General features: G+C 42.6%; 1 protein-coding gene and 1 non-coding gene across 5 annotated transcripts in view; one reads left to right on the forward strand and one right to left on the reverse strand.

Annotated features, from left to right (window-relative positions):
- HECW1 (HECT, C2 and WW domain containing E3 ubiquitin protein ligase 1) overlaps positions 1–23,302 on the reverse strand; it is a 405,077-nt gene that overhangs the window by 298,396 nt on the left and 83,379 nt on the right. The window lies entirely within an intron of this gene.
- Positions 15,639–15,743, forward strand: LOC142873157 (U6 spliceosomal RNA). Its single transcript, XR_012921205.1, has one exon. It is a non-coding gene; the product is annotated as a U6 spliceosomal RNA (small nuclear RNA).

A 23,302-nucleotide genomic window follows, 5' to 3' on the forward strand; every position in this document is an offset into this window, starting at 1 on the left:
GGAGTCAAGACCACATTTTGTTCATTATTATAGATTTAAAATATGGTAGTGTTAATCTTCTTTCATTCCTCTTCTTTTGCTCTCTTGAAATATACCTCTTTTGGACTATTTGTTCAGAATATTTTAAAATAATTTTATTAACTTCAACTAATAAAAAAAGTCACAGAAAAAGTGGGGCTATTTTATGTATAACATTAATTAACATGAAACATAACAACTTTACAATATTTAGTTTTCTTGTGAAAAAACATGGAATGGCTGTAGATTAATTTTAATCATTTGTGTTTTTCAGTAAAGTTTTATAGTTCTATTTGCATACTTTCTACATTTAATGATTAAACTATGGATATTTTATGTTTTCACTGTGATTGGTAATCAGATGCTTTTTAAATGACTTTTTAATTTTATGTTTGAATATCATTAGCTTTGTAAACTGCCTTTTTAATTCAAATAACTAGCATTTTCCTTACATTTTATAGGTACAAGGTCATATCCCTGAAAATAATGACCACTGTTCTCATGACAATAGCTATCCTGTAGCTTTTGCTTTACATCTCATTTCATGAAGCCAGAACTTCAAGATCAATGTTAAATAATCACTAAAAATGATGGTCAATTTTATATTCTTTCTGACAGTGACAGGAACAGATTTAATATAAAACAGGACACAGCCCATTAACTAGTGAAATAGTTAAAATTAGCAGTGAAATATTAATAATAAAATAGGGATAAATTTCCATATCATATTATCTAGATGAGCATATTCTTTAATAAATCATTTTGTGAAAAATAACGGTAGTGATGGTGGTCAAAATACGAAAGGTATTAGGAGTTTTCATGATGTTGTGGCAGCCATGAGAATGTGGCACTTAGACTTCTGATAGCTGGAGACGGCCCGGTCCTGTGCCCTGGAGCCCAGGGCACCACGGCCACCCTTGGCAGGCTGCTCTAACCAGTCACTGCCTATGGTAGTGATGCCAGGGAGGCCCATCCTTGGGAGGTGCCAGACTCTTGGGAAGGGCAGCATTTCAAAATCACATTGCCGCCTGGGGGCGACCACATGCCCTTCCACCTCTCCTCCTGGTCACAAGGGTCCCACCTGCACAGCCTCTCAGCCCACCTGCCCTCACGGCCGTCTCCCCATCAACCTCTTGCGGGTCTCATCTCATCTCGGCACCTGCTTCTCAGAGGTCCTGGAGTAACAGGGACCCTCGATGGTTTGGTCTGTGAATAGAAAAGGCAGCCTGCCTCCCTGTCCTTTCAGACCTGTCAGTTGAGGGACAATGTTGTTTTGAAATCTATTACTTCAGCAGGATGAGAAAAGCAAAGCATGTGTGCAGTGAATTAACAGCAGCCAGCTCTGGGCGTGGCGCGCACACGTGGCACAGTCCCTCTCCCTGACGCTGTCTCGTTTGATCCTCACCCCCACGCACCCCTGGGCGGACACTGCCGACCTCAATTCGAGACAAACTACCAGCAGTAGAAGTCTCGGGGAGATTTAGTGACATGAGCAAAGTTACAGAAATAAGAAAGGCCGAACCAGGACTGTGCTTATTACGCCTGTCGAACTTTTATCTAAACTCTTTCCATTTTAACCCCTGTGTTCCCTAACTTCGTATAAAACATGTTACATGGTTTACAGAAGAACATATGATATTTAGTAATATTAAGACTCTTGATGTAGATATATAAAAATAACATAATAAAATGCAAATCAAAGATCCATGTAATTAGTGATCATTGCATCCTGTGCATCTCATGGAAAATTGATGGCATTTTCAATAATTACTCATGGTTTTTAAGTAACCTTTCTAGTAGCATGAATGATTTAATATTAGTATAGAAGAAGTTCCTCACACTCTAGAAATAAAATTTTATGTTTGGGATATTTACCTACATTAAGACAGGTAGCTCTAGTTTTCTAGTTTAAGCATTCTATATTATTTCATTGATGTGTATTCTAAATTTTATTTATTTATTCTCCTACAGATGAGCATTTGTTTACAATTTCTTTTTCCTTTTGCTGTTTCAAGCAAAATGACTTTCTATGCAGGTGTGTGAGTGGTTCCCAGGGCATGTGGAGACACAGGTTTGTTAGAGCAGTAAGTCAGCTCACCCTTCATCCACTTTGCCAGACGGGGCCAAAGGGAAGGGACCTGTTCAATCTCCCCGCATCGCTGCCATCCCTGTGCTTCTATATTCTTGCCAGCACCTGCTCTTGTCAGCCTTCTTTGTTTTTAACTCGATGGTTGTGAAATGGTATGCCATTGTGGGTTTAATTTATTTTTCTCTTATTACTAGTGCCTGTGACTTCATTCCCCAGTCATGGCTTCAACTAGTAAAAATAGGCCAGTTACCCTTTTATATCTCTGCAAGTCCCTTGATCCTGCCTGGTCCATGGCCAGGCCCTAGACAAGCTTCCCATGAGTCAGCAGCTGGCCCCATCCTCCTGCTCCCCCCACAACGCTCCTGCTAGAGGTCTTTACCTGCTGTCAATTCCATCGTGTTATTTCTCTGCTTAAAACACTTGATGGTCCCCCATCGCCCACAGGATAAAAATCTGAATTTGCTAGCACAGCAAACTCGGCGTCCACAAGCCGACCTCATCCCTTCCCTTCCCAGGCGTATCCCAGCCACTCCCCCGCCTGTACCCACGTCCCTCCTGCTGACAGTGATCCACGGACACCTCTTACCTGGGCCCCTTTTCACGTGGTCAGGTCTCTGTCTAAGCTGCTTCCTTTTCTTGGCCTGGGACTCCCACTCTACAGCAACTTCAGATGCCACATCCCCGATCCCAGCCAGGTTGTCAGTATCCCCTGAGCTGCCAGAGCATGAGGTTTAGAGCTCTCAGTGCATGGACCGTGTTGTATCCGGCTTGTTTCTACACCAGACCCTCCACTGGGCGATGAGCTCAGAGACACACGGATAATGTCTTACTGACTTCCCCAGCCCCTGCACAGAGCCAGGCAAGTGCTGGGTGACAAACACGTGACCTTTTACATCAAATGGAGCTCAGGCCTCTTTGGAACAGCAAACATGCCTCTTCGTTCATTTTATGTGTCTCTTCTAGGTGCTGGTAAGACAGCAGTGACTAAAACCATCAAAATTCCTTTCTCTAGGAGCTCACATCTAGACTGAGAAGACAGATAACGAAGAAAGACGAGAGAAGGGAAGTGAGCTCTGGGGAAACGGAGCTCGGGCTCGGGAGATGTGGGAGGGGGAATACAGGTGAGAAGGTTGACTCTGAGAAGGGACGACCCAAGGAGAGGGGAGGTGGCTTCTGAGCAGATTTGAAGGAGGAGGAGGTGAGACGGGTGGAGGTTGGGGTAGAAGTTTTCCAGGCAGAGGGAACGGCAGGGTGGAGCAAAGGCCCTGAGGCAGGAGGGGAAGGAGGGGCTGGCGCAGAGACCAGCAGGAAGCGCAGAGAGGTGGCCGAGAGGTAAGGGGGAGAACACTTCAGATAGCACCTTGTAAGTCACAGCAAGAACTGCGATTTTGCTTGTAGGAGACAGGAAGCCACTGAAGGGATTTAAGCAAAGAAGTGACACAGGTTTTAGTGGGCCCTCTCAAATGTTGTGCTGTGACTATGCTGAAGGTGACTATGGGCAAGAGCAAGAGACAAATACATAAGGAGCCCGAGGCATCACTCCGGTGAGGAATGGTAGTGGCTTCAACCAGAATGGTGGCGAGAAGCTGTTGGATTCTGGACGCGCCTTGAAGACAGCAGCACGAGCCGGACGGGATGTGGAGCACGAGAGAAAGAGGAGGAGGCTCTGTTTCTGGACCTGAGCGAATTGGAAGGATGGCTTTGCATGAACCGAGATGGGAAGGGGGCGGGGCGGGGTTGGGGAAGAAAAGCGGGAGCTCGGTTTTGGACGCGTTGTGTTTGAAATGTTCTCAGACATCCAAGTGGTGATGGAAAAACAAGCCTGGCATTCGGTGGGGAGATACGGGGTAGGAATGAAGATGTGTGCCTTCTGTGCATACGTGAAATAAGTTGTCGGAATGAACAGACGACCAGGTAGTGAGTGGAGAGAAAAGGTCAAAGGCCTGGGCGCCGAGGTGGCCCATGGTAAGGCGGGAGGAAGAGGAGGCTGCAAAGGAACACAGGACTCACACGTCAGGGAAGGTTACTCCAAGCCCGCAAATCTCACACATACCAGGTTTCCAGATTAATTTCATAAAATGAAACACTTGTGGTAGCAAGCCGTGCGCCCCTACTGAACTTGGCTCTTCATGAAAGAAAAGCAATTTCTCCAGGTTCTAATTCGGCAGTGGCAGCTGAAGAAAACAGGATCAAAGATCTGACCCCAGGGAGAGGCACTGTTGATTTCTCGTGCTGTTTCCCAACACACTTTGAACCATCCTCTTCAAAGTCGAAAACATCAGATCCCAGATTAAATACTCCCCCAGTGTAATACCTCCTACACAAAGTGCCTTCTTGGGCGCTGAATATTCCACAGTCTTTGAAAGATGTGCAAGATACAGAGATGGAACCATACTTTATTGGAAGGAAAGGTGACTCGGTTCATGAGCATTTGGCTTCTTATTTTCAGAGCAAAAACCAGATTGTCTGGATTGATCCAGCCTGTTTCCCCTGACTCACGATGTTCCACCCTGGTGGTTTTCCTGGAAAGCTTTACAACATACTGAAGGCTGGGTTCCACTCGCAGAAATTCTGACCTAATTGTTCTTAGATTCTACACTTGATCTGAGCCAAAAGGCCGAGAAGCGATGTTCTGAGATTCTAATGTGCCATGGGGATTGAGGAACACTGGCCCAGAGCAACCCGCTAAACCTCACTGTGCACGTGAGTGGCCGGCAGATCTTGTTGAAATGCAGATTCTGATTTAGCAGGCCTGGGACTAAGCATTTCTATTGAGCTCCCAAGTGAGGACATCGTCTGGTCCAAGGACTGCACTTTGAGTAGCAAAGATCTACACTTCACAATCACTGCTGCAAAAGTCATTTGGCATCACCACCTGTGACGATAAAATGCAGTCAACTCAACTATTAAAGCTAATCCCTCAGACATCTAATATAGCAAATATTTAATGAGCACTTACTAGACACACTGTTCAGCATTAGGTGCTTCAAGAGATACAGAAATTGAAAACAAAACAAAACAAAATTATGGTTCTGACCAGGGATAGGAAGGGTAAATAGGCTTCCATTGGAGTATCTTCTCTGCTTGACTGGTAAACGTTCATCCTTGGCCTGAAGAGATCAAAATATCAAATGACCCTGGAAACAGCATCAGAAACCACGGAATCTCCCTAATCCTCCAAAGTGGTACCAGGTACCATCCCATTCTTTCTATGATGTTCCCTCTGGCAACTGTATACTCATACTGTATACTACCTGAATTCCCTTAGCCTTGAAAGCCTGGGTAATTAACAGCTAACCTTACTATTTGAAAAGGGAGCCAGGAAGGTAACAAAAGTATAATATACTGTCATCTTCTCAAACAGTGCTCAAAGTGCTTCCGGGCCCTCAGAAGAAAGATTCTAGAACATTCAGCAAGCCCACACTGTCTTGCACAGGAGGTCACTAATTACTCATCCAAATGGCCCCTCTCCAGCAGCAAGAATCATGATGATGACTATGCATTTCTAAGGGCTTCCTTCTGTGACACCAGCCAAACCAGGTCTGCACAGTGAAGCCTCTGAATTTCTGGCCCAGCCTCGACCATTTTTAAAGTGAAGGGGCACCATGACGGAGAGCACATAAGAAGATGGTGTCTCTTCTCCCCTTTGACACCAGGGCAGGGCTTTGGGGAAGGAAGGGGTTGGCTGCTGCTCTAAAGCTAGTCTCTGGTCGCCAGGCCCAGGCCCCCACATGTCAACATATTCCTTCATGTGCCTGCTCGGCCAGAAACGATTAGGAGCTCCTGTGTCATAAAGAGTTGGCTGGCTTGTGTTTCCAGTTCCTGGTAGGCAACCTCTAAATCCTTGGAATTTCTCTGGTGATAACAGTGCCTATTTATTCATGGCGGGCCCTGATAGTTTATGAGGAAGAGGTGACTCAGGACAAGGGCTGGCTGTGACAGGAAGACTGACCATGTGACCAGAGGGGTGGGCCTTTGAGTCATATGACATCAGCCTGACCTCTGGGGAGCGAGGGGAGCAGGAGACTGAGTTCAACCACATGGCCAATGCTTCAAGCAATTATGCCCGCACCTGAAGCCCCAATAAAAACTCTGAACATCAAGACTCAGGTGAGTTTCCCTGGCCGCAACGCTCTGCACTGGGAGGATGACGCGTCCTCGCTCCACAGGGAGACGGCACCAAAAGCCCTGTGTGCCAGGTGTTCCAACACCTCACCCTGAGCATTCTTCTTTTGGCTGGCTCTGTTTTGTCTCCTTTTGCTATTAAAAAAAACCTGTCATCATAAGTATACCACTTTCCTGTATTCTGAGAGTCATTATAGCAAATTATCAAACCTTAGGGGGTAGCAAGAACCACTAGATTTGCTGCTAGCCGGTTAGAAGTGCCAATGGCCTGGGGGACAATGTTGTCGTTAACACGTGAGGTCTGGCCCAGCCCCAGGTAATGGGTGTCGGGACTCATTTCAGGAGTCTCCCTCAGTTTCCTAAGCAGCACTGCACTGGGGGGCTGGCCCAGCTGACTGAGGCTGTGTCAGTTTCCTCCCCCCCACAAAAGAACCCTTCCCTATACACCTTCCAACCCTGGCTGGGGACTTGCTCCAAACTAATTAACCTCTTAATATATGACATTATCTCTTCCCTTGGACTTTGTTCATCAAGTACCATCAATCCAGAACATTACTGTGGCTCTAATAGCCCATGAGTAAGGAGCCTGGATATAAATGCTACCCAAGGCCGGAGTTGCCATGTCTCTGGGGACACTGATCTGTACTGCTGGTCGCTATAGCCAGGGTGATTCCCTCTGCCCCTTTAAACCCCATTCCATGTTTCTTTCCCTTCTCCACTGAAATCTTTATCAGGTCCCAGCTGCTTCTAAGATAAGGCCATCCACCCAAGATATGGTATCTAGAGCCACTGCCACGTTCAGGTCCATGATACATCAGGTCCCTAGAGAGGTTAAGATGGGCAAGATTCTCAAGGTGATCCAGTGCTGCGTGAGGAAGAAGAGGTGAGGTCTCCTGACTCCAGTCGCTGTTGTCTCAGGTCATGCTGCTGCTGAGGAACAACAATTCAATCTGCGATCTAAATATACCTTACAGCGAACGGCCTGGCATCACGATATTGATTTTCTAAGTTAAAAATACAAGACACCCTCTCAGTTTTCACCTACAAAATTATGTTTCTAAAGCTTTAGAATCCACAGATTTGTTGGGCCATTTGGTCTCCTCCAAAGGGGAATACAGGGGAATAAATTCATCCAAAGAGGGACTAGAAAGCACTTCCTAATGCGTAGTGGCACTTTGCCCCCGCTCCCTCCTGTGTGGCCACACAAGCCTCACTGCGGCCACCGGGCTCAGAGTCACCTCTTCTGGGAAATTCTTCACTCTCCACCCAAGAAGGGCAGGTGCTGGTGGCCACGTCTGCACCAGATGACGCCACTCTTGTGCCAAAGCTGACTGCCAGGGATGGGCACGGCATCCAAGTGAGGCCAATTAATTGACTGGTCAGTGATCGAAAAGATTTCCTTTCCTGGTGATTCTAAAAGACGTGAGTGGTCAGTGTTAATTTTGCAAAGTCATCCAGACCTCAGGGCGAGAGCCACGTGAGGACACAGACAAGCAACAGAACATGGTCCAGAAAGAGCAGAGGAGAGGAGCCTAAGCCCCTTGTAATTTTGCAAGTGAACTGTCTGTTGTATAATTTTACAACACTGCTCCTTATCTATTCCTCCCCTTTTTTTGGTCATTTGGATTAGCTCCAATAAGTTTCTCTTCCTTGCAACCAGTGATTCTGGAAGGAGTGAGACATACTTGCCTTTCCAGGTTACACTGATTCATCTACGAATGGAAAGAAGCGGCAGTATCTCTCATTAATTTGATATAGACATTCAGCTATAGTCCCACACCTACCCTGTTTAACAGAACTCATGCATTTTAAGTAGGGAGAAACATGTTTCTTATTTCTTATCTGTATTCCCAGGGAGGGACTTCATTTAGCTGGAGCCGAAAGTGTATTTGACATAGCTAACCGAGACTCAGTTATAATTTACAGTCGTGGGTCCAGGGTCGAAATTCAAGCATAAATGGTCTATGCAGCAAAATACGGAGAGACGAGCAAGGTAAGTGAGTCTCTAAAATTCTTCTAGTGTTTTTAAACTTCTTTTTATTAAGGAAGGGGTCAATTTGATCCTGTCATTGGTAATAAGCTGCTATCATTAAAATGTTTGCCTGATCTAGGGACGGAACACAAATGGGAGAGTGTGATCAGAGAAGGAGCTATTAAAATGGCACCACAAAGCACTCTAATGCCACGTATGACCAGACCCTGGGCCACAGCCCCATTGAGAGCTGGTCCAAGGATGCTTTAAGATCACCCTGTGCTTGGCACACTGAGACAAGCAGGACACGTGCCTCTGTGCTGACACAACCTATGGGGAGCAGCACCAGGCAATGCCTTCAGCTTACTGCACCCGGCCCAGGAAAAGTAGAAAAACCCAAAAGCACTGATGGCTAAGGTGAATGGACAGTATATAGAGAATTTGAATACAAACAGTATCAATTTAGTACATGTCTTTTAAGATCTTTACAAAGAATAGACTTTGTTCTCTAATACAAATATCTATAGACCATTTACAAAAATTGATTATACAAGGGCCACGAAGACAACCTTGATAAATTACAAAATGGAGAAAACATATTTTCTGACCTCAAAGCAACTAAGGTAGGTACTGTATTAATAATACAAGTTTGAAGTTTAAAGATACCTTAACCAATCTAAAACGATGAACCCTGATAGCTTTTCGGTTAAAAAGGAATTTTAAGTTGCAATTACAGACTGTTCAGAAATCAATGATAATGACAATGCTACGGAAAGAATATAACCAGAACCATAAGCATTAAACGGGACTGCCATCTAGCCAGCACTCCCTGCGTTGTCTATACCGACTTGAAACACAGAAACGCTTCTGTGTGGATCGGTAAATAAAATCGCACCACTCTGAGCCTCCCTCTCCTGGGACCACCAACCCTCCTGAGATGCAGCAGCTGAAAGGTTCACGCGGCACAGCAAGGGCTCCCCGCGAGCCCCAAGGCAGTGTCCCTTCAGACTGGCCAGTGCCCATGGTAATGAAATACTACACGGTTTAACTACTCTCCTTGTTAAACAAGAAAAATGTAAATAAAGGAACTGAAAAGTAAATCCTTACATTTCTTAAAATTAGGAGAAAAAAAGCAAAGTAAACCCAAGCAGAGCAGGAAGAATAAATGAATAAAGACCCTAACGTGTGGGGTCTCCTGTCCCACCTGCTGTCCCTGACCACCCAGGAGGCTGAGCCAGAGCCCTTGCTGGGCTCCCCCACCTGCTCCCAGGCCCCACCTGGGACCCAGCAAGGTCCCACCTGCTACCCCCAGCGCCTGCTTCTCCCAGCTGGTTCAGGGATGCAGAGCACTGCAGAAGTCTGGAGGGAGGGAGGAGGGTGAGGCCACAGCATTTCCTCCACTGTCCCCTCCTGTGGGCTGTGGGCTGGCTGAGCTCCCTGCCCCTGGTCTCGGCCCCTCTCAGGCAGCCCCTCCTTCTGGGCCAGCACCCCAGCACCCCGGCTCCCATGCTCTGCCAGTGCCTCGGTCAACCGTGGTCCATTTGTCAAAGGCTCCTCAAGTTACCCACCTTGAGTTTGCCCCTATTTCCTGATGGATCCTGACTCCGACACACCAACGAGGACTACCACCACCACAGAAGAGTCACGAGAAAGAAAACAGGGACAGGGAGAGTAGAACTGTAATCTGGACTGAACGGCTATTTTTTGACAATGCTATGTATATATGTACATGCATGTACATAGACACTCACATGAAATTCTAAGCTCTCATTTGTCTAGTTTTTCATATATGTTGTTCAGAAAACTTAGATATGGATATATATTTATATATTTGAATGTATTGTTTCCCAAGTTATTTATCACATTTGTTACCCTAGTCCTTTAGATGGCTTTCTTTTATTCTTTAAAAGCTTTTCCCCCATCAATGGTAATTAAAGTCTCCTTTTATATTCCTAATCATGTTTATTTGCCTTATTCTCTCTAATTTTACATATATATGTACATACATATATAAAAAAGGAAAAAATATATTTGAAAAACTAAAAAAGTAGAACTAAAAAATTAGAAATATATATGAATAACTAGAAAGAGAAATAGCATGTGTGTGCATTATACACACACACACAAACACACATACACAATTAGGAAAGAAAAACTAGAGGGAGAAAGCAATAAACAACATTAGTAATGTAGAAGGAGATTCTAACTACCTCTGGTAGGGTAAAACACTTTTTAAAGAATTAAAAGAAAGGTATCTTAAGGTCTAATATGATGAATTCAAATATCCTGATGAAATGTTTAATTTTTTGAAAAAAACACATACTGATTTGATGTTCACAACATGCAGAAATTTTACACCTCTGTTTTTCTCACTGCACTCATATTGCCATTCCAAGTCCCTGACATAATTTCATCCTATTGCTATATATATTTGTGATGTAAACTCTTTTATTAATTATATCATACTTTTCTGTGACAAAAATATGTACAGAGATTTAAATTTAATTTTTTAAAAATTTCTTATGATCACCAGCGCTAAGTGCTAAACAATTTCTTCCAGGTTGGGTGATCAATTATTATTGTTTTTAAAGTTATCCTCAGTATCCCTGGTTGTCTAGTGGTTAGGATTTGGCACTCTTACCACCCGGGCCTGGGGTTTGATTCCCGGTCAGAGAAAGAGATTTTAAATAGAAACAAACAAACAAAATTATCATTAGTAGTATACAATTGATCCCCAAATACATAAATGTCATATATGATAAATGTCACTTATCATAAAATAATTTTTAATGATTTACAAGTCAACAACTCAATCAGTTACGTCCTGCTTCAGTTTGATGAAAGTTAACAATTGGAAAACACCTGACTTGCAGTGAGGTTTGTTACCCAGTCCTAGGGTCATTCGCTTTCTGGGAAGTATACAGGAAAGATTTACCAAACTTTATCAGGTGATCAATAATCACAATACTGCTCTTTCATTGAAAGATGCATTGAGTAACTTATCAAAAGGCAAAAAATTTTGAAATATTACTAATATCATTACACTTTTACCAATATAATATTTTAATTAAATGATTTTATATTGGCTCATGCTTTATATATATTTTTGTCATAATCTTAGGGCTACAGATTTAATCATTCTGTTTATGGAAGCTATCTACCATATAACATAAATGACCAAGCCAGTCCTATTCAATTAGCCAAATCAAATTTTTTTTTTGTTAGAAAAAGTCTGAGCTCATTTTAAAATATAAATAAATGTGTTAATGCACATTTTAAAGAATATTATAAATATGACTAGACATAAAGTAAAAGATGCAATTTGTGAGTTGGATTACTAAAAATATTCCAGTAAGATTAAAATGATGAAGATCTAATATATTTATCCATTTTAAAGTAAGCTATATAAACAAGATAATAAATCATTCTCATTACTTAATTTGTTATAGTGCAGTGTAATTTGCAGCTAAAATTACCAGTTATTTAAGAAGAGTGGAGCATGATAATAGCCTTGGCATTCCTTCTGTAATTGTGTGCATGAGATTTGGTTTGGAGGGACAATTAAATGAGTCACATGGATAAAACCCAGAAATAACTCCAATAATTTTGTTAGACATAATTATCAAAATTGTTTCTATATTTTAAAAAGTAAAAAGTATAGATTACTAAAAATAATCAGTCTAACAGCTAGCATATAATTTTGTTTTGTATTAGTAGTAGAAAAAAATATTAAATGTTTTACAAGATGACGAATGACTGTAAAGAAAGAGCTTATGATCTAATTTGATAAACTAGCTTTTTACTACTATAATTAACAGATTTCTAACCCAAGAGGAATCAGGTAAAAGTTGTATTCATGAATTACAGCCTTGAAAATGCTGATGGTTCCAGGAAACATCATGACTGTGTCTACAAGAATGAGTAGCAAAAATTATGGCTTTGTCTCTTTGAAGGGACTGTTCTTTCAGCCTTGGTGTAAAGAACTCCTTACATCTAAATATGGGTGATTTTTTTCCGCAATATTCAAGATTGCTTACAGGTGCTTTCTTTGCCTCGCTCTCTAATAAGTCTCCCTTAAGAACTCCTTTCCTGGTAGACCGAGAACAGAAGAGACAAAGTCATTAAAGTGAAACCTGTCATTGCCCTGCATACCATACATCTGAAGAATTCCAAACATCACAAACATGCAGGACAAAGCAGCCCCTTCCCCACGCCACACTTCATTCTTGGCAGAATTGTGTAAGACAGGAACAAGGGGAGCTTCAAGGGGTTACGATGCCTCGATTCATTATTTTAAAAAAGGTTTTCTCTTCGTTTGATGCCCTTGAAGTTTTACACCCTGTGGGTAATGTACCAGGGTAAAACTTGAGGGAGGCAAGAGGAACGCCTCCTTTCAGGTTTATTCTAGCAGGTTAAGCTTAGAAAAGAACAGATAGAAGTTGAGGGTTTGAGGACAGAATTCCATAGAACATCCATGCTTGAGTACCCCTTGGAGAGGCTTTTATCGCAGGGAGTCATGCCCCTTGTGTGAGGACCTCTGTCCCATGGGACTGAATGCCCTGAGGACAGAGATAATCGACCTTCACTGTCACTGCGTCCCCACTACTGGCCAGCGTGCCCTGCACAGGGCAAGCACAAATGAATATTGGCAGAATTAGTTCATTCTTTCACAAAGAGAAAGGGGGCATTTCAGATGGGACTAAAAGATGGGAACTGTTTGAATAAGCCAAAAGCAATTTTACTTATGTAAAATGGTAAAGGTTGAATTTTTCATCCTGATTCTTACTTACCTCCCTACCTTCCCAGCACACACACACACACACACACACACACACACACACACACACACAATTATACTTAATCCTTCTGGAATCCTCCCTTCGCCTCCCTCAAGCACGCACAGATTCTGTCTCAAGGTGCCCTGAATCCCTCTCCATCATATTCTACCAGAGCCATGCACGGCCTCGCTCTCCGAGAGTTTTCCCATTCTCACCCCATTGCAACATGTCACTTCAAGGACCCATCTCTACAGCAAGTTCTTTTGGGCAGTGACAACAGACACATCAACTTCTATGGAACTCCTTCCGTTAAAAGATGCCTTGACTACCAAGGCCTCCCCCTCCGGGCAGCGTGACTGGCACAGGGACCGCTTGGTAGAGGAAGACCCTGCAGCTGACTCCACTCTGGCCAGGAAGCTGCCAGTCCCATAAAGTGAAACTTCCAGAGCAGCTGATTTCAAATCTCCCTCAACTCTGTCCACTCCTTTTAGAGAAGAACCTGGAAGTTCAGAGCTGTGGCTCTGCTTCTTTGGCTAAAGTGGCCCCCCTGCCACAATCAGTACATCACCTTAAATAGCAACACATGTCAGATAACCTTGTGGCCGGTCGCCAGTGGCTGGCTCTTCTCTGTGCCTCTGCTCTGTCAACGATCCCGTCACTCTCCTGGAATTCCAGCCTCTTAGTTTGTTTCAGCTCCTTCCTGCCCACGTTCAAACATGTGCACTCTTGCCCTACATTCGTCTCGCTCAGCCTGTTTTCTTCTCCCCTTCTCAGCAGACGTGTGCAAAGACAAGTCTGTATGCTCCTGGCTCCCCGTCTTTACGTCTTCCTCAAATCTTACCCAGTTGTATCCTGGCTACAAACTCACCCTTCACCTGAAACGTTTCTCCCAGTGGAACAAAAGTAGGTGAGGAGGCTCCTTCTTGCTGATTCTAATCTGCTAAAGACAGGAGGGAAAGAGAAATTCCCGCGTAAATATTATGGTGCCTTACAGAGAAGCCAGGACTCCTCAGAGATGCCTGAGAAAGAAAAAAATCATCAGCCTGAAAAAGACAGAGACGTGGAGCCAGCAGGAGCTGCTTGGGAAGCAGAGCGATGCCTCTTGTGCCTGGAGAATGTCACAGGCCCAAGGCCCAGACTGAGGCCACCTGCCTGTGCCGTGTCATCTGCTCCGAGTCAGCAGGAGCGACCGGGAAGCATCAGTCTTCGGCGGTCCGATGTGCCGAGGGCCTTCTTGAAGCCATTCATCATGACAGCGTCACAGGCGAGATCATGAGGAGGGCTCAGTGGATTTGATGTCACTGTTCTGTGGCTTTATAAAACAATTACGGGCCTCGTACCACAGGCCAAGCCGAGCTGACATGCAAGGCCTCCTGCCTCTCACTCCTAACGCTTCCGTACCTGCCTCAAATACACAAAAATGCTAAATAAGAGACAATACTTTGTGCAGATATCCAAGTTCAACACCAAAAGAGGTGTCAGGACTGAAGAGAAAGCTAAAAGGCAGAGGCAACTTGGCTGAAGTTGAAGCCAAAGGCAGGTGCAGGCATTTCAGAGCTGGACACAGGACAACCTCCAGGAGGGTGGCTTCATGCTCCTGCAGGAAGATGAATCCAGATCCCAGGTTTCTCACTGGAGGCCAGAAGCGCTGGAGGGGGGCTGACTTACTCTTTAGTGGCAAAGAGACAGTGCTCCCCAACAGCCCAGGGAAACGGTGGCTCCAAAGAGGCCAAGAATGGTAAGAATTGCCTGAGAGAGATGTGCCCCAGACCCAAACCACCAGCACACGTGGGGCCAGAACTCATGCTAGCAAAGAGACACACACACCTGCCCCATCCCAAGCAAAATTTAATATCATAATTGCCCTGGACTAGTAAATCCCATGAGGCCCAGAAGAATTGAATGTGACCATCCCTTTGGAACACTGCCATGTCCTGACCGTGGGGCTCTTGGTGGGAGAATCCACCAGGAGAGTCAGCAGGTGAAACAATGGGAGACTTTGAGAGAACATTCAAAATAAGAAAGTCCCTTTGCACATCAAGAGTTTTCCTTTAAAAAAAAATAAAAAGAAAAGAAAAGAAAAAAAAGAATGTCTTTAAATTGTTCAAAGAGATAAGGAAGAAACAGAAGTCATAAGACAATAACAGGACCCTTTGGAGAAAAAGCAAGTTGATTTGTAAAAGGAGCAAAGAAATTCTACATGTGAAATATCTCGTCATTGAAATAAGGAAATCAATAATGGGTCAAAAGAGCAGACTTCTTAGAATGAGTCTATCGGAAGAAAGACAAGAGAAAATCAGTGTAGCACTAAGAGGTATAGATCTGCAAAATATGTGTAGCACTAAGAGGTACAGATCTGCAAAATATGTGGGTTTAAATAATATGGAAGAAGAATGAAGATGTCCACAGTATATTAGTGTTAGTTCCAGAAACTTAGAAAATGGGAGAGGGGTGATGTTTGGAAGGATGATGGTGGAGCAATTTCCAGATGTGAAGAAAATATGATTCCTAAAATTGAGGCAGCACAGTTAAGTCCCAATCAGAATAAATTAAGTAAATCCACAAATAGGCACAGCATGGTCAATCTGCAGAATATAAAAAGACAACTACCTTAATCACTAAAAGGAAAGGAAAGATTATCTTAAAAGTAGTGGCAGTGCTCGCTTCCGCAGCACATACACTAAAATTAGAACGATACAAGAGATTAGCATGGCCCCTGCGTAAGGATGACACACAAATTCGCAAAGGCTTCCATGGTTTCTTTTTAAAGCCAGGAGCAGAAAGTTAAACACCGCATGCTCTCACTCGTATGTTGAAGCTAAAAAAAGTTGGCCTGGTAGAAGTGAAAAGTAGGACAGAGGATACTACAGGCTGGGATGGGTAAGGGGAACAGAGGGACACGGAGAGATTTGTTAAAGACTGCAAAGTAACAGCTAGATAGGAGGAGTAAGTCCTAATGTTCTATGGCATTGTGGGATGACCATAATTAACACTAACACATCATATAGTTTCAAATAACTGGAAGGGGGATAGTGAATGTTCCCAACACAGAGAAATGATAAGTTTTCGAGATGACCGATATGCTAATTGCCCTGATCTGACCACTAGGCATTATGTGTACGGAAACATCACTACGTACCCCATGAATATGCACAATCATAATTTGTCAATTAAAGTAAAATAAGGTAATGGCAATGAGGCAATAACACATTTTTACAAGGCAGCAAAGGACTTTAGAAGATAATGTAATAACACATTCAAAATGCCAAGGGAAAACATGACAGCTAGCCTAGAATTACATATTTAGCAAGTCTGTAATTCAGGAGCAAGGGTTAACTCAGATATAACCAAGGCCAAGAGAGTTTCCCACTCTAAGTAGCTTAAAGATAATTCTAGCACAAAAGATATTGCATTTAGAAGTGAGTTGTGCTTAAGAAGCCACATGAAGCAAAGAAACTGGCAAACACTTGGATTCATCTAAATATGAACGGACTGGGAAAATAATGATAAATGACCAGACTTGGAAGTTCATAAAAAGAAGGAAATAAAAGCAGCCCCAAGTACGGAAGGCGGAGGGGGAAGCTGGGGATTGTAGGGCTTTTGTGGTGTTAGCCGATGATACAGAGATTAATGAACTTCAGTGTTTGTAAAGTTAAGTATGCCTCTTAAAAACTGAAAGTTAACCACTAAAAGGATTGATATAGAGCACATTAGTTCCAAGGCAGTAGGGACTGAGGGGAGAAGAGAAAGCTGTAAAGAAAATGTGGGGTGATCGAATAGAGAGCAGAAGAGAGAAACAGTAAGACCAAAAAAAGCATGGTAGGCCTTTTTTGTTTTTGCCAACCCCACCCCCCACTTGGCACTCCATTTTCCTCTGGTCTCCTCTGCCTACTAACCCTTGATTGACAGAAATGCCGCAGCCTCCTGGGAGCCCCCTGGCTGCCGGCAGCTGGCTGTGTGTCCCTGGGTCTGTTCCTCGAGCTCCCTGCACGTGACCATCAGTTGAGTCCTGTGCTGCCGGCATTCTTCAACTCGCTCTGTAGTTCCAAAGGCTGCAATCCTCCCCTAGCCCACTGCAAAGAGGAAACAAGGACTGGGAAGTGCCGTGGCCTCTGCGTGAGGAGTTTCCTAGTCTCCAGGGAGAGGAAGGGGCTGGTGGGCAAGGGAGGCATCCTGGATGCAGAGGGGGAAAGAAGAACCTTCTCCCTGGAGGACCAAAGGGCGGGACGAAAGGAAGTCAGGGCTGGGCTGTGCTCAGTGTATGGGCCCCACACGCGCCGTCTCCCAGACTGTGGGCCACCAACAATCCCGCGGTCCTGGGCAGTCCCCCACACCTCCGCCCTGAAATGAGAGTGAGGGGCTGATACGTCTTGGGTGGGGACAGTGCAGAAGGCACCTGCCCACTGACCAAGATGGAACTGAGGAGAACCATATGGAAATTTTTCTGCCAGCTGTGAAGCGGTTGTGGTCACAGGACCGCTGTGCACGGCACAACCCAGGGCAGTCGCGCACACAGACTGTGGAGTAAATGCCACCCCTGGAGCTGTGCAGCGTACAACCTGCATAGCATTCCTGGTATCGACACAGTGAGCCTTGTTTCAGTTGCCTGTGTCCTGGCAGAGACTCTCTCCTTGACCAGACTCTAGTCGGGGCCCTCTGAGGCCCCTTTTCAAGTAGGCCTTGACGTTGGTCTAGAAGAACTGCAACTTGCAGCACAAATGATTTCATCCACCCCCCTACACACAAAGACTTGACCAAACACTAGCATAGTTTCTATCAGCTCAAAGCCCCAGTGTGCCTAGGATGGCAACTCCAGCCCCCTTAAAATGTCTGCCTGAGAGCACTTAATGCTGCCAAAGGAATTTATTGTTTGTTCTAGTCGACACCTGATGATAGGCCTCTGAGCTCACTTTTACTTTAGAAAGCTTGAACTTAGAAATCCTTTCCCTGCCCCTTTGAGAAATAAATCTTCTACCACCTAGAATTATCCCCTCAAGGACCTGGGAGCCACCTCTTCGACATGCAAACATCCAAGGAGATAGCTCTCCTGTCTCCCAGGTCCTCTGGGAGGATAAGAGCCTAGCTTTGTGGCCACCTTGCTCCAATTTGCAAAACTACTTCCTGTCCTGAAGATAGGAGAAGTTCGTTTCTCTAGATAAATGCCAATATGCAAACTCAGATGGCCCAATCTCATAGACCAACCTCTCCCTCACCTCCCTTTAGTACCTTCCCTTTAACACAAGCCGGGGCTTAAGGGCCTCCCACCTTCTGTCTCTGGGGAGTTAAGCTCAGGTTAGGCTGAGGTCTCTCCCCTACTGCAGTAGTAACCGAACAGAATCTGTCTTTACCTTCTTAACTAGTGTCCAACTTTGTTTTTCCTCGATGGTCCCCAGCTGGGCCAAAAGTTCCATGAGAGCAAGGCTGTGCCTTGTATAATTAGCCATCATCAGAGTAAAGGTGTTCAGCAAATATTTGTATAATGAATACATGAGTATAAGATTTTTTTCACTTGACTTGCACTCTGTTAGTGAGTTGCTTCCTTTAACTACCATCTTGCAAAAACTACAGTGCTGGACAAACTAGACCACAAAGAAAATGGAGTGATTTCACTGCCTTGGATTTCTTGTGCTTATCCAACAAACCATACATGAGTCATTCAAAATGGCCTTCAATTCCAAGCCTTCTTTCGGAGATTTACTTATGATAAGAATGAACCTATACTATGATAGGACCACAAAATTCACTGCTTTGACACCTACTGTTGAAGAAAGCAAAAGTATGTATTTATTATGGTACAGAGGTACAAGATTTCTAACCATAATCTGCCAAGAACTGAAGGAGTTATTCATACCTTGAGCTAAATAGTCACAATGGGCACTCCTGTTAAACAAAGTTTCAAATGTTATTACAACTTCAAGTGAACCCTTTGGGTAAGACAAAGAGAGATAATTTATAATTTAATTGGTGCTTTTTTCAGCAATGTACACCTAAACATAATGAAAAGAAGAGATTACATAATGGCAAGAATTGTCAGCTATTAAATACAGGTAACTTAAGAAATCAAGGGCACAACTGCAAAAGGATTTTATCATGAAAATACAACAGTACTTGTGATATGTCACTGATGACCACATATAACCATTCAAAAAGTAATGTGGCTTTACTTTTGTAAGAAACAAAAACATTTTTATCTTTTGTCCGGTAATATCACTCCAGAATTTATCTATAGGAAATAGCGCAGAAGAAGGAGAAGAAATAATGTATGGGATGTTCACTGCCATGTTATTTGCAGTATCACACAAAAAAGGAAACCGAAAGAGGACTGTCCTAACAAATTATGGAATATCAATTTATTAGAGCATTTTACAATTGTCACAACCAATTATTATGAAGACAATGTATGTAGCAAAATAAAAGTATTTGAATTAGACTAAGTATAAAAAGCAGGGAGAAAAACTTTATCAATACTATGTTTATAATCTTATAATAATTATGCATGCATATGGACTTGGAAAAGAATATGGAAAAGGAAAGATACTTTTCAGTTCTATAATTACTGTCATTCTTGCTATAGTGTTTCTAGTGCCCCCCAAACCCCAAAATATGTACACACAATTTTTTAGATGAGAGAGAGATCCTATGAGGTACAGATCTTGAACAAAATATGTGAGAAATTTGTGTAAGGCTCTGCCACTGACTAGAGAGGTACCTTTTAGCAGGTTATTCAACCTCCATGGGCCTTGGTCTTCCCATCTGTAAAATGGGTATCTTAACAGTATCTACTTGTATTTCATACAGTTAACTGTGAGGATTAAATAAGTGCTTAAAATAGTATCTGGAGCACTATGAGTAGTTCAGCGTTAGCTAAGCATTATTTTTATTATAATCAAGGACTTTATTTGCAAAGAAGATACCTTTCTACAAATTTCTCTCAAGCTCTAATGAATAAAGTTAACTTTGATTCTACCTGAGTCATCAATCACACTCACTTCATGTGTACCATCATTTAGTTAGCCCTTTAAATATATTTGGACATTTAGGTGTTTTCTTTTAATGATATCTTCATGCGTATAATTTTTTCATTTAGTAGCAAGAATTCAATATAGATATTTCCCTTCACACAAAACTATTCTCTGGATATAAGTCATTGCAGACAAATTCTCTAGGAGTCGTGCCGAGGGTCTAGAGAATTGCTAAATTTATTTGGTGATTGTGTGTAGGAAAAAGATTTGGAAAGTGAAACTTTGAAGAAAATTGCAACCTTACCAACTGTGTATCTTAAGTCATAAATCTACCATGGGGAATGTAAAGATAAATTAATGCTGGCTGTTCCATTACTATTTTTCTTATACTAATGATCCTAAGAATGTTACAGGTGTTCAGATGAGCCCTCTGGCATCCCACAGAGTGTGGATTCCCAGTTCAGCTTCCGGGTATCTTTCCTCCTTGGTGTTAACACAGCATGCTTCACTGGGGACATGCACGGAGCTCCTTCCCTGCACATCTACCTTTCTAGACTCATGGAGTTCCATGGCCTCAACTGTAACCTCAGACAAAGACTCAGAAATCTGCATTTCTAACTTCTGACCTCCACCCCTTCCCCCACCTGGAGTCCTGTGATTGGAATTGCCTCTTCTGTTTGGATTGTCCTCTAAGTCACCATACCCAGCTAGCAGGAGGGACTCAGGCAGGCCAGTCAAGGGAGACTTTGATGAAAAGGAACATTAAGGGCCAGTGTGTGATGGATTTGAGCCCAGCCCAGAGTGAGGCTGCTACTTTCTGTCCTGGGTCTTCAGACTCGATACATACACAACTCCCTTCTCCCATGTTTCAAAATAACACAGGTCTATCTCTTCCACAGCGTGGATCTTACATCGATTCTGGATATAAAAATGTTCTGGAAAAAGAAGAAAGGGTTACTGTGATCATGGCCTTTGTGAAGCTTCCTTCTATCAAGGTACTTTGGTAAGGTTTCTTGTCTTCCCACTTTTACAACACTTTTTGTGAAGGGGAAGGCATGGAAACACAGAATTGGAGATGAGCACTGTGGCCCTTGTTGCTGTATTTGTTAATAAAACATACTATTGAGTGAGGAGGCAGAAGTGGTAATAATTTTTTAAGCCCCTGCCTCTTCTACTTTCCAAATGATGCCAAATAATGCATTTCTCCTGAGGGAGGTGCCCATAAGATCAAAGCAGAGAGCCCAGCACAACATACTGGCAGCAGAAGAGCCTTATTTCATCAGACAAGAGTGCATGGCAAAGCTCCATGTCTTACCTATTAAATATCTCTGAAGGAGAATTCAGAAGTAGGATAGCTATCTCAGCAATGCATATTAACACACAATGTTTGTAGCTAAAGAAATAGGAAGGTGGGATTTCCTGGCAGAGAGTAAATCTGATTTGGCTGATTGGTTTGCCAAGAGGATTGGTTTTGCAAATTTGGTTAAAAGATGACCATCTTACTAATTGAATGACATGCATGAGCTAAAACTTGTCACTCTTAAGTTTTTGACAAAAACATTTAAAATAAGAATTAAAAACTATCACATTAGCAAAGGTGTACTAAATTAACAATATTTCAATTTTACCTTTTCTAACAATATTGATCAATTAAACAAGGTACCTCTAATAAAAGAATAACAAGTATAATTAATAGTCATTTGAGAAAGTGATTTTTGGTAGACATTCCAGAAACTGGGAAAATGACTCCAATTTGGGCCACGCAAGTCATTTTGAGAGTCAGCTGGTTTGTAGTACTTTAAAAAATAAATTGAGGGCAAGGCAAACACATATGTAACCAAAATGTTTATACCCCATAATATCCTGAATTAAAAATAAATAAATAAAATAAAAATAATAAATAAACAAAAATAAGAAGTAAATTGAAAGAAAACCTAATCAAATTGTTAGATGATGGAACCTTAAAAATAACTTTTGTGATTTCTGGCATAAGCCCTAGAAGGAGTTTTAAAAATTGCATGACATTGAGTGACTTCTTCCATTCCTATCTACTTATTCACAGATTATTACTACAACCTTGCCTCTAAATATGCATAAAATTAAAGCTGAAAATTACTCTCACTACTTACAACAGTGAAATAATAATTTTAAAAGACCCAAACATGTATATACAGAATTAACGTTGAAAACTGTCTCATTCTAGCAGGAAGTGAAACTTATTTGTGAGTACTGGAACACTAGAGAGATAAAAGCCCCTTTCTACTCAGTACAAGATATGTTTACAATCAAATTTTATATTTTTCCTGATAAAAATTTATAACATATTATGTTGTGATCAATTGTGTACTAGTCATAAGTGTAGCAATATATCAACCCAGATATTTCTAACATATAGAAAAACTCCATATTCACAATGTTAAAAATTTAATTCCCACTTATGTACATTTTTGTTGCAGGAAAATATGACACAGTAATCAATAAGACTTCCTGCCATAAAAATATGTTATATTAGGATAAAACTCAATGGATTTGGTGAGACGGAAACGTAAGTTCCAGGGGAAAAGAATAACGTAAATGTCCATTGTGAAGTGTCCATGGTGGTAAGAATGCTGGGTAGTTGGTTCCTACTTTACCAATTCTTTGGGGGAATAAAATGGCCGGCCCCGAGATACTGGGAGGACTGGGTTTGAGTGTGTGTGAGTGCATATGTGAATGTGAGTGTGTGAAAGTGTGTGAGTGTGTGTGTGTGTGTTGAGGTTTGAAAGGGGCAGAACCAGGAAAGATGTGGCTTGTCATTGCTCAGACTGAACAGGACAGTGGCAGCTGAGTCCAAGGCTCAGGGCCAGCTTCCCGGGCACGACAGCCAGTGACTCACGGAGAAACCTATGCTTGGTTTAACACATTGATTGCCACACTAGAAAAAAAAAATTTTTCCCTGGAGCCATGGTGTTTCATGAAGAAAATAGAATAACAATTTTGAGAACAAAACAATCCTTTCTAATTTAATGAAAAATTTATTTTTTTATTGTTTTCTGTGAGTTACATGCAACTCATGTGGCGCCAGAATCAATTTTTACACTGTACACCACTTGAGTTGTATGTGACTCACGACATACATATCGAATTTGTTTCAGAGAATTGAGTCTTCATATGCTTCACAAGACTTCTGGCTCAAAACTAGCATGAGTTAAATACAACTCACATGGCAGTTAATGCGTTAATGCTCCACTGTCATCATCTTGAAATCCTCAATAATATTTGCATAAGGTGTCCTGCGTCTCCCCTTTTCACTGGGCCCCACAGTTATGTCGCTGGTCCTGAAAGTGGTTTCCCTGTGTCAGAGGTCCCCTAGCTGCTC

The sequence above is a fragment of the Microcebus murinus genome, chromosome 9, assembly GCF_040939455.1.
Source record: "Microcebus murinus isolate Inina chromosome 9, M.murinus_Inina_mat1.0, whole genome shotgun sequence".
Classification (NCBI taxonomy): Eukaryota; Metazoa; Chordata; class Mammalia; order Primates; family Cheirogaleidae; genus Microcebus; species Microcebus murinus.